Below are 12,308 nucleotides of genomic sequence, written 5' to 3' on the forward strand. Positions count from 1 at the left end.
TTAACAGCTTTTTTAAAGGTAGAATTTACAATATGAAACATTCATCCATTGACAGTCTGATGAATCAAGCACATTTATGTAACTGTGCTGTCACTGGACTGTGACTATACCCCAGCTTTAGGACACTTCTACCAGAATTCCTATATGCCCATTTGCATAAATGATGAATCCTTGCTCATAGAACCAGGCAACCACTGACTTGCTTTCTTTCTATATAATTTTACCTCTTTTAGAAGACTCATATAATGGAACCATATAGTCTACAATTTTATATGTCTGGCTTAAACTTATTATAATTTTCTGTGGTTCACCAGCAAAAAGAAAAATAAAGAGTACTGGTGCATACCACAACATGGATATATATACCACTTTTGTTTACAGACTATATGGCTATATCACATTAAAAAAATAATTTTATTTATTTTTATTTAATTTTTGGCTGCACTGAGTCTTCGCTGCTGCCTGGGCTTGTCTCTCGTGGTGAGCAGGGGCTACTCTCTAGTTGCGGTGCACAGACTTCTCACTGCAGTGGTTTCTCTTGTTGCTGAGCACAGGCTCTAGGCACATGGGCTTCAGTAGTCGTGGCCACGTGCTCAGTAGTTTCGGCTGCCAGGCTCTGGAACACAGGCGTAGCTGCTTCCCAGCATGTGGGATCTTCTTGACCAGGGATTGAACCTGTGTCTCCTATATTGGCAGGCAGATTCTTTACCACTGAGCTACCAGGGAAGCCCACACATTTTGTTTTTTATTAATTTGGATTTTTCTCAGTTTTTGGCTGTTATGATTAATGCTATTATAAACATGCATGTATAGGTCTTAATTTTTCTCAGAAATGTTTCATAGTTTTCAGTAGATAGGTCTTAAACTTTTTTACTAAGTATTTGATTTTCATTGATGTTATTGCAAATACAACTGCTTCCTTAATTTCATTTTCTGTGTTTGCTGCTAGCTTCCCTTCTTTTGGAACTACCTACCTAATTCAACAGAACCCTGATTAACTAGATAAATACTCTCTCTTTGTAACTAAGAAGAAAAGCAGCTGTCTCTTTGCAAACAATAATGTTCAAACACATTATGGGAATGGCCTCAAGGAATTTAACTAATTTCATTTAGGGTGAACACTAAGATATATAAACCACAGTATCCTCGAGCATTTGAATGGATTAAAAGGAAATCTAACAATGCTACCACTACCAGTGGGCTAATTTCCTGGCCATCAGGCAAGCGTTTAGCTGCCAATTCACCCTGGTGCGACACAGGATTGCAAGTCTTTTTAGACTGTTCATCCTTTGGTAATAAGACACCTTTAACACAAAAGACAGAAAACTGGTATCATCTCCTACCCTTAAATCTCTGCCAAAATAATTCCTTCCATGTTTACAGTTAGTGTCTATTCTGCGCTGTGCTTGTTCAAGCATATGCATAGATACAAAGTTGTTGTTGTTATTATTGGCTCTGTCTTCAGCAAAACTGAGATGTGTCTGCTTTCCACGGTGGAGCAGACAATTCATAATCCTCAAATTCTTTTTTTGTGTGTGTATGATTTTGAAATGTCTCTGATAAAGTTATTTATTCCTGGTGGCACATTAAAAGAAACTGGAGCACTTTCACAAAACATTCGTGTTTAGGAGCTAATCCAGGTAACCAAGGGGATGGGTGAGGCCTGGCAAAAGCTTTTCACTAAATAATAATATACTTACAAAAAAGTAAGTAAGTCGCTCAGTCGTGTCTGACTCTTTGCAACCCCATGGACTATACAGTCCATGGAATTCTCCAGGCCAGAATACTAGAGGGGGTAGCTGGTCCCTTCTCCAGGGGATCTTCCCAACCCAGGGATCAAACCTAGGTCTCCTACATTGCAGGCGGATTCTTTACCAGCTGAGCCACAAGGGAAGCCCCTTTACAAAAAAATGCACATTGTAAGTATATAGCTTTTTTAAACATAGTTTTCATAAACACTCAGTTCAAGAAAAAAATAATCATCAACATTCCATCAGAGGGCAGAAAGCTCTCTTCCAGGTAATTTTAGGTCCCGCCCAAGGTACTACCATCAACATTTTCTTTAAAAGGCTCCTCAGTGGTTCTAATCTTCAGCCAGAGCTTACTACTACTACCACTTTCCCAGCCACAGGAGACCTGAGACAACTGACAATCAAGAGGACCAGTCTAATGAGCATGCTTACCATTATATCTTCTAGATTCTCTCAATACAGCCATGTCACAGAACAAATTACCAGAAATTTAGCTCATCAGTCAATTTTATAGTGTCTATAAAAATGCCTATGTCAAAATGGCCACATTTAGAATTCTACATGGAAACACAAAAGACTTCAAATAGCCAAAACAATTTTAAGAACAGAGCTAGAGGAACCACACTCTCTGACTTCAGACTATACTACAAAGCTATAGTAGTCAAAGCAGTATGGTACTGGTATAAAAACAGACATACATCAATGGAACAGGATAGAGCCCAGAAAAAAAAAATCCACATACCTATGTTCAATCTACAACAAAGAAGGCAAAAATATACAATGGAGAAAAGACAGTCTCTTTATTATTAAAAGACCACTCTCAATAAGTGGTACATATACAGCCACATGTAAAAGAATAAAATTAGAACATTCTCTAACATTATATACAAAGATAAACTCAAAATGGATTAAAGACCTAAATGTAATACCAGATATTATAAAACTCCTAGAGGAAAACACAGGCAGAACACACTTTGACATAAATTGCAACAATATATATTTTTTTGATCAGTCTCCTAAAGAATAGGAAATAAAAGCAAAAATAAACAAAAGGAACCACATTAAACTTAAAAGCTTTTGGTCAGCAAAGTAAACCATTGCCAAAACTAAAACATAATCTACTGAATGGGAGAAAATGTTTGCAAATGATATGACTGATAAGGGATTAATATGCAACATATAAACAGTTCATACAATTCAACAACAAAAAAACAAACAACCTGATTAAAAAATGGGCAGAAGAACCTAATGGACATTTCTCCAAAAAGGAAGTGCAGATGGCCAACAGGCACATGAAAAGATGCTCAACATCACTAATTAACAGGGAAATGCAAATCAAAACTACAATGAGATATCATCTCACAACTGTCAGAAGGCTACCATCAAAAAGAACAGAAATAATAAATGCTGGTAAGGATATGGACAAAACGGGATACTTCTGCACTGTTGGTGGGAATGTAAATTGGTGCAGCCACTGTGGAGGCTTCTCAAAAATCTGAAAAGAGAACTACCATAAACCCAGCAATTCTACTGGGTTCACAGAAGCATTATTTACAATTGCTAGGATCTGCAAGCAACCCAAATGCCCATCAATAGACGAATGGATAAAGAAGATCTGATATATGTACACAATGGAATACTACCCAGCCATAAAAAAGAATGAAATTTTGCCATTTGCAGCAACATGAATGGACTTGGAAGGCATTATGTTAAGTAAAATAAATCTGACAGAGAAAGACAAATATGATGTCACTTATATGAGGAATCTAAAAAATACAACAAACTAGTGAAGACAACAAAAAAGAAACAGGGAATTCCCGGGCAGTCCAGTGGTTAGGACTCAGTACTCTCACTGCCAGGGTCGCAGGTTCAATCTCTGCCCAGGAAACTAAGATGCTGCAAGCTACGCTGCGTGACCAGGAAAAAAAAAGGCAGACTCACAGATACATAGAACTACCAGTGCAGAGAGGGCAAAACGGAGGGGCAAAATAGGGGGAGGAGACTAAGCGGTATAAACCATTTCGTATAAAATAAGCTACAAGAATATATTCTACAACACGGGGAATATAGCCAATACTTTGTAATAACTGCAAGTGAAATGTATCCTTTAAAAACTGTATAAAAATTTAAAAAAAGAATTCTACATCTTTTGCAAACTTCTTTCAATATCACTGCTAAGTCGCTTCAGTCGTGTCCGACTCTGTGTGACCCCATAGACGGCAGCCCACCAGGCTCCTCTGTCCCTGGGATTCTCCAGGCAAGAATACTGGAGCAGGTTGCCATTTCGTTCTCCAATGCATGAAAGTGAAAAGTGAAAGTGAAGTCGCTCAGTCGCTACGCACACGTTATTCAATGTCTTTTATTAAAACAATCAATATGATTCTTGCCAAAGTGAGGGCAAGGTTTGCTCCCCTAATTGGCAAATAGCCTTTTAGTGAAGAACCCTGTGGGCTTCCCAGGTGGCCCTAGGGGAAAAGTACCTGCCTGCCAATGCAGGAGATGTAAGAGACACAGGTTTGCTCCCTGGGTCAGGAACATCCCCTGGAGGAGGACATGGCAACCCACTCCAGTATTCTTGCCTGGAGAAACCCATGGACAGAGAAGCCTGGCAAGCTACAGTCCATAGGGTCACAAAGAGTTAGATGTGACTTAGCATGAACACAAGCAAGCAAAGAGCCCTGTAAATTGTAACCTACCAAACTTCCTTTTTGATCAGGCAGCTTTCTCTGGCCTAAGTTTTCTGACTTAATTCCAATCACTATGCCCCAGTAATAGTCCCATATTACTTATTTCTTGCTTTTACTCTTAACCACTATCTGTAATGCTTACAATTCACCTCAAATCTTAAATATCCAGGCAAAATGTATGAAGATTATTTGTGTTACTGTAACACTATTTGCATATTGAAAAGCAGAGACATTACTTTGCCAACAAAGGTCCATCTAGTCAAGGCTATGGTTTTTCCAGTGGTCATGTATGGATGTGAGAGTTGGACTGTGAAGAAAGCTGAGCACTGAAGAATTGATGCTTCTGAACTGTGGTGTTGGAGAAGACTCTTGAGAGTCCCTTGGACTGCAAGGAGATCCAACCAGTCCATCCTAAAGGAGATCACCCCTGGGTGTTCTTTGGAAGGAATGATGATAAAGCTGAAACTCCGGTACTCTGGCCACCTCATGCGAAGAGTTAACACATTGGAAAAGACTCTGATGCTGGGAGGGATTGGGGGCAGGAGGAGAAGGGGACGACAAAGGATGAGATGGCTGGATGGCATCACTGACTCGATGGACGTGAGTTTGAGTGAACTCTGGGAGTTGGTGATGGACAGGGAGGCCTGGTGTGCTGCGATTCATGGGGTCGCAAAGAGCCAGACATGACTGAGCGACTGAACTGAACTGAACACTATTTGTGTTCTCACAGCATCTAACGTAATACTAATCCAGATAGATACCACGTTGACAAACTCCCCAGAATTAACATATGATACATTTGCTATAGAGTCATTACTTACACTGAAAAATGGTCTCAGTGAACTGCCATTAAAAAGGAAAAGGATTTTCACCTCTTTGATTAGAAAGCAAAGATAAAATAAGGAAGCTGACTGGCTTACAAGAAGTTATTTTTGAAACTTCTGATTAAACAACACCTTCCTCTTTCCTAAAATGCCAGACAAGGTCTATTAAATAGGAGCTGAGAGTCAGGAAACTTTTGTTTAATTCTTTCTCTTTCATTGATGAGACAAGTTTTGCTTTCAAAGCACCTGGGGACCTTGGGGGGAAAATGCAAATTATGCATAAAAATGTAAATTATACCTGGCTAGGAGTGAGGCCTAAGAGCCTATATTTCAACCAAATGATGCCATGGACCACACTTTGAGTAGTGAGACTGGATGATTTTGGGTATCATGTATCTTGCGCATTAGATTTTACATTTGTAAAATGGTGGTAATAATACTGTATCGTGGAAGCTCAAACACATAATAGATACAAAGTGACAATTATGTTACAGTGCCTGGATTCCTAAGGGCCTTTTACTCCAACTGATAATTAAAAAGTTTTAGAAACAAGCAAATTTTAAATATCTGTGTTTATAAATTAATGCCTACATTGTTCAGTCTAGAAACTCTGATTCTAAAGAAGAGAACACTGATGCAGAAACACATAAATACAAAACAACTGCATATATTCATTAATTCAAATTAATGACTCCCTGTGCCAGGTAACAGGAATGTTGGGAGGTAGAGAAAAAAGTCTCAAATGTGGGTTCTTGTTTTAAGCGGAGCACAGTGGAGTCAAGAAGTCGTGATGTGCATTAAAATTGTTAAACAAGAAAATAGCTAATTAAATCTAAAGATGACTGGAACTGGAAAGCAAATGCTAAAGGAAAAGGCAGACATCAATGTGACTTGTTAGAGGCAGGAATTCAGGTGCTAGTGAAGAGCAAGTCTGGAGCAATTGACTCCTAATTATCCTGACTGCAGCCTTTGTTCTCATTCCACCTTTGCTCTCTTCCACTGGCTGATTCCCCACCAGCAGCCACAAAGATCTTATTAAAATATAAATCAGATCACCTCACTCCTCTGCTTAAAATCCTCTAATAGCTATTTAGAATGAAATGTAAACTCCTTACTAATGCTCTGTATAAGGCCTATAGTAGTCTAAAAGATGCTGCCTCTACCCTTCTCAGCTTCATCATCTACCACTTTCCTCTTGTGTCTTGTTGGTTTTCCAGCTCCAAACCCAACCTTCCACTGAGTTTGGCTACCAGGCTCTGCCAATTACCATTCTGGACAGCTGGTTCCCTATCAGGTTCTACCAGCAGGGGTCACTGTAGGGCAACTGGCAGCCAGGGAAGCTCTCTGTTCCTCCATAGCCCTCACCAGCAGTTCCCGAGATGAGTCTCCCCTGGAATTTTCAGAACTAGCCTCATGCTCCTAGGTAGGGCCCCTCCACAGAGAACTGAGGAAGAGCTGCAGAAGGTAGAAGGTCCTTCCTCCAACCTCTTCACCAGTCAAAGAGGTAAGTTTTTATCACTAGGTAATTTCATCATACTTTTTTTCTCTTCTAGTCCTTCTAGACAACTGGTGGAACTAATCCCTAACTTAATTCCCCTCTGTTGAAATATCTAGTGGAATTTTACTAACTGGATCCTGAATGACACAGCTCTTCACTGCCTTCCCTCCATCCACACCGAATATTTTTGTCCCTTGAATATAAACCTTATTCACATCTCAGTGTCCTGGCAGTACCATTTGACTGAACTTTTATGGTTGGTTCCTTCTCTTCAGGCAGGTCTCTGTTCAACTGTCCGACTCTCTGCGACCCCTGTAGACTGTAGCCTACCAGGCTCCTCTGTCCATGGGATTCTCCAGGCAAGGATACTGCAGTGGGTTGCCATTTCCTTCTCCAGGGATCTTCCCAACCCAGGGATCGAACCTGGGTCTCCCGCATTGTGGGCAGACGCTTTACTGTCTGAGCCACCAGGGAAGTTGCCTTCCCTCCATCCATATTGAATATTTTTGTCCCTTGAACATCAACCTTATACTCATCTCAGTGTCCTGGCAGTCCCATTTGATTGAACTTTTATGACTGGTTCCTTCTCTTCAGGCAGGTCTCTGTTCAACTGGCACCTCTTCAGAGAGGCGCTGATCGCACTTTTATATGAATATTTAAAAGCATTTCCTAACGAGTATGTAACCCCTTATCCAGCTTTATTTTCTTTCTACCACTTATAACATTCTTATTTATATTAGTTCTTTACTTGTTTCATTCACTGGAAAGGGTGAATTTAACTCAGATGACCATTATATCTAGTACTGTGGGCAGTAATCCCTTAGAAGAAATGGAGTAGCCATCATAGTCAACAAAAGAGTATGAAATGCAGTACTTGGGTGCAATCTCAAAAGCGACAGAATGATCTCTGTTCATTTCCAAAGCGAACCATTCAATATCACAGTAATCCTAGTCTATGGCCTGACCAGTAATGCTGAAGAAGCTGAAGTTGAATGGTTCTATGAAGACCTACAAGACCTTCTAGAACTAACACTCAAAAAAGAAGTCCTTTTCATTATAGGGGACTGGAACGCAAAAGTAGGAAGTCAAGAAACACCTGCAGTAACAGGCAAATTTGGCCTTAAGGTACAGAATGAAACAGACCAAAGACTAATAGACTTTTGCCAAGAGAACGCACTGATCATAGCAACCACCCTCTTCCAACAACACAAGAGAAGACTCTACACATGGACATCATCAGATGGTCAACACTGAAATCAGACTGATTATATTCTTTGCAGCCAAAGATGGAGAAGCTCTATACAGTCAGCAAAAACAAGACTAGAAGCTGACTGTGGCTCAGATTATAAACACCTTAATGCCAAATTCAGACTTAAATTCAGAAAGTATGGAAAACCATTCAGGTATGACCACAGACCATTCAGGTATGATCTAAATCAAATCCCTTACAATTATACAGTGTGGAAGTGAGATATAGATTCAAGGGATTAGATTTGATAGACAGAGTGCCTGAAGAACTATGGATGGAGGTTCGTGACATTGTAAAGGAGGCAGGGATCAAGACCATCCTCAAGAAAAAGAAACGCAAAAAGACCAAATGGTTGTCTGAGAAGGCCTTACAAATAGCTGTGAAAAGAAAAGAAGTGAAAAGCAATGGAGAAAAAGAAAGATACTAAATGCATTTGAATGCATTCCATTTGAATGCAGAGTTCCAAAAAAAAGCAAGGAGAGATAAGAAAGCCTTCCTCAGTGATCAATGCAAAGAAATAGAGGAAGGCAATAGAATGGGAAAGACTAGAGATCGTGTCAAGAAAATTAGAGATACGAAAGTTATGACCAACCTAGATAGCATATTAAAAAGCAGAGACATTACTTTGCCAGCAAAGGTCCATCTAGTCAAGGCTATGGTTTTTCCAGTGGTCATGTATGGATGTGAGAGTTGGACTGTGAAGAAAGCTGAGTGCCGAAGAACTGATGCTTTTGAACTGTGGTGTTGGAGAAGACTCTTGAGAGTCCCGTGGACTGCAAGGAGATCCAACCAGTCCATTCTAAAGGAGATCAGCCCTGGGTGTTTGGAAGGAATGATGATAAAGCTGAAACTCTGGTACTCTGGCCACCTCATGCGAAGAGTTGACTCACTGGAAAAGACTCTGATGCTGGGAGGGATTGGGGGCAGGAGGAGAAGGGGACGACAGAGGATGAGATGGCTGGATGGCATCACTGACTCGATGGACGTGAGTCTGAGTGAACTCCAGGAGTTGGTGATGGACAGGGAGGCCTGGCGTGCTGCAATTCATGGGGTCGCAAAGAGTCGGACACGACTGAGCGACTGAACTGACTGAACTGAAGGGAACATTTCATGCAAAGATGGGCACAATAAAGGACAGAAATGGTATGGACCTAACAGAAGCAGAATATATTAAGAAGAGGTGGCAAGAATACACAGAAGAACTATACAAAAAAGATCTTCATGACCCAGATAATCATGAAGGTGTGATCACTCACCTAGAGCCAGACATCCTGGAATGCGAAGTCAAGTGGGCCTCAGGAGGCATCACTATGAACAAAGCTAGTGGAGGAGATGGAATTCAGTTGAGCTATTTCAAATCCTGAAAGATGATGCTGTGAAAGTGCTGCACTTGATATGCCAGCAAATTTGGAAAACTCAGCAGTGGCCACAGGACTGGAAAAGGTCAGTTTTCATTCTGATCCCAAAGAAAGGCAATGCCAAAGAATGCTCAAACTGCACAATTGCACTGATCTTACACACTAGTAAAGTAATGCTCAAAATTCTCCAAGCCAGGCTTCAACAGTATGTGAACTGTGAACTTCCAGATATTCAAGCTGGATTTAGAAAAGGCAGAGGAACCAGAGATCAAATTGCCAACATCTGCTGAATTATCAAAAAAGCAAGAGTTCCAGAAAAACATTTAGTTGTGCTTTATTAACTATGCCAAAGCCTTTGACTGTGTGGATCACAATAAACTGTGGAAAATTCTAAAAAAGATGGGAATGCCAGACCACCTGACCTGCCTCTTGAGAAACGTATACGCAGGTCAGGAAGCAACAGTTAGAACTGGACATGGATCAACAGACTGGTTCCAAATAGGAAAAGGAATATATTGTCACCCTGCTTATTTAACTTATATGCAGAGTACATCATGAGAAACACTGGGCTGGATGAAGCACAAGCTGGAATCAAGATTTCTGGGAGAAATGTCAATAACCTCAGATGTGCAGACGACACCACCCTTATGGCAGAAAGTGAAGAGCAACTAAAAAGCCTCTTGATGAAAGTGAAAGAGGAGAGTGAAAAAGTTGGCTTAAAGCTCAACATTCAGAAAACGAAGATCATGGCATCTGGTCCCATCACTTCATGACAAATAGATGGGGAAACAATGGAAACAGTGACAGATTTTATTTTCATGGGCTCCAAAATTACTGCAGATGGTGACTGCAGCCATGAAATTAAAAGATGCCTGCTTATTAGAAGAAAAGTTATGACCAACTTAGACAGCATATTAAAAAGCAGAGACATTACGTTGCCACCAAAGGTCCATCTAGTCAAAGCTATAGTTTTTGTCATGTATGGATGTGAGAGTTGGACCATAAAGAAAGCTGAGCGCTGAAGAATTGATGCTTTGAACTGTGATGTTGGAGAAGACTCTTGAGAGTCCCTTAAACTGCAAAGAGATCCAACCAGTCCATCCTAAAGGAAATCAGTCCTGAATATTCATTGAAATGACTGATGCTGAAACTGAAACTCCAATACTTTGGCCACCTGATGCGAAGAACTGACTCATTGGAAAAGACCCTGATGCTAGGAAAGATTGAAGGTGGGAGGAGAAGGGGATGACAGAGGATGATATGGTTGGATGGCATCACTGACTTGATGGTCATGAGCTTGAGTAAACTCTGGGAGTTGGTGATGGACAGGGAGGCATGGCGTTTTGCGGTCCATGGGGTCGCAAAGAGTCAGACATGACTGAACGGCTGAACTGAAATGAACTGGTTTCATTATTTTCTGCCTCAACTACCAGAGTGTAGCTTTAGACACAGGGTATAAACTCTTAGTCATTGCTGCATTCATACTTAGAAGCTGGCACAAAGCAGAAGACCAAATAATGCTTGCTGAGCAAATAAAAGAGTACTTTAGGCACATAGAACAATATAAGCAAATGCTCAGGGAAATAAGCATGATGTGTAAAGATGGAGAAAAGTTCACTGTAGCCATAATAAAGAACTGGTGATGAGAGGTAAGTTTTGATAAATACTGGAAACACTCAAATGCTAGGCTGAAGAGTTTGAACTTTACCTTGTATGCACTGGAGATTTACTCACTGGGGAATAGGATGAGACAGGGGGCAAGTTATTGAGAAAAAAATAGAGTAGGCGGTATTGATAAAACAAGTGTTTAGGAAACACCTGTCTTACAGTAAAAGCAAGTGCTAGCAGTAATCTGCCTAGCACAACTCATTGGATGGGCAGGGGATTTAGAAGCAAGGAAATCAGATGAGAATCAGAAAATCCAGATAAGAGATTGTAAGGACTGGCTGTGTGATTAAAAAGAACTTCTGGAGACAATTCATAGAAAGATTCAATACGAGTTGGCTCCTGTTTTATTTTGAAGGATGAGAGATGTAATAGCAGTTAAGTTTTGAGCCTGAGATGTTGAAAAACCAGGGAGCAGGGCCCTGGAATGAGACTGGGAAGTCAAGAGGGAAAAAGATTCCTTTTTTGATTCTACTTTTCCTTATAATTTAGACCAACATCTAATTCTTTCTTAGGGAGAAATCTCCCTAAGAATCTGATGTTCCTAGGACCTGTCTCAGAAGATAGAGGATTTCTTGGAAGACAGAGGATCTCCCTCTTAAATATGTAATTAAAACCTCCCTCTACCTGTTACCCCGAAGATCTAAAGCTTTTACATCTAAAGATCTAAAGCACAGGATTCAGTAAGAAGGTAGACTGGCTGATGAGTGAGAAGGGACACGTCTTGTTTACAATAACAACCCCATTCATTTCAGTTCAGTCGCTCAGTCGTGTCCGACTCTTTGCAATCCCATGAATTGCAGCATGCCAGGCCTCCGTGTCCATCACCAACTCCCAGAGTTCACTCAAACTCATGTCTATCGAGTCAGTGATGCCATCCAGCCATCTCATCCTCTGTCATCCCCTTCCCCTCGGGCCCCCAATCCCTCCCAGCATCAGGGTCTTTTCCAATGAGTCAACTCTTCGCATGAGATGGCCAAAGTTTTGGAGTTTCAGCTTCAGTATCAGCCCTTCCAATGAACACCCAGGACTGATCTCCTTTAGAATGGACTGGTTGGATCTCCTTGCAGTCCACGGGACTCTAAAGAGTCTTCTCCAACACCACAGTTCAAAAGCATCAATTCTTCGGTGCTCAGCTTTCTTCACAGTCCAACTCTCACATCCATACGTGACTACTGGAAAAACCATAGCCTTGACTAAATGGACCTTTGCTGGCAAAGTAATGTCTCTGCTTTTGAATATGCTATCTAGGTTTGTCATAACTTTCCTTCCAAGG

General features: G+C 40.8%; 1 protein-coding gene across 3 annotated transcripts in view; it reads right to left on the reverse strand.

Annotated features, from left to right (window-relative positions):
• MCCC1 (methylcrotonyl-CoA carboxylase subunit 1) overlaps positions 1-12,308 on the reverse strand; it is a 58,628-nt gene that overhangs the window by 38,440 nt on the left and 7,880 nt on the right. The gene's annotated exons all lie outside the window — the stretch shown is intronic.

Source organism: Bos grunniens, chromosome 1, assembly GCF_055505025.1.
Source record: "Bos grunniens cultivar Pamir isolate PY7600 chromosome 1, Bosgru_T2T1.0, whole genome shotgun sequence".
Classification (NCBI taxonomy): domain Eukaryota; kingdom Metazoa; phylum Chordata; class Mammalia; order Artiodactyla; family Bovidae; genus Bos; species Bos grunniens.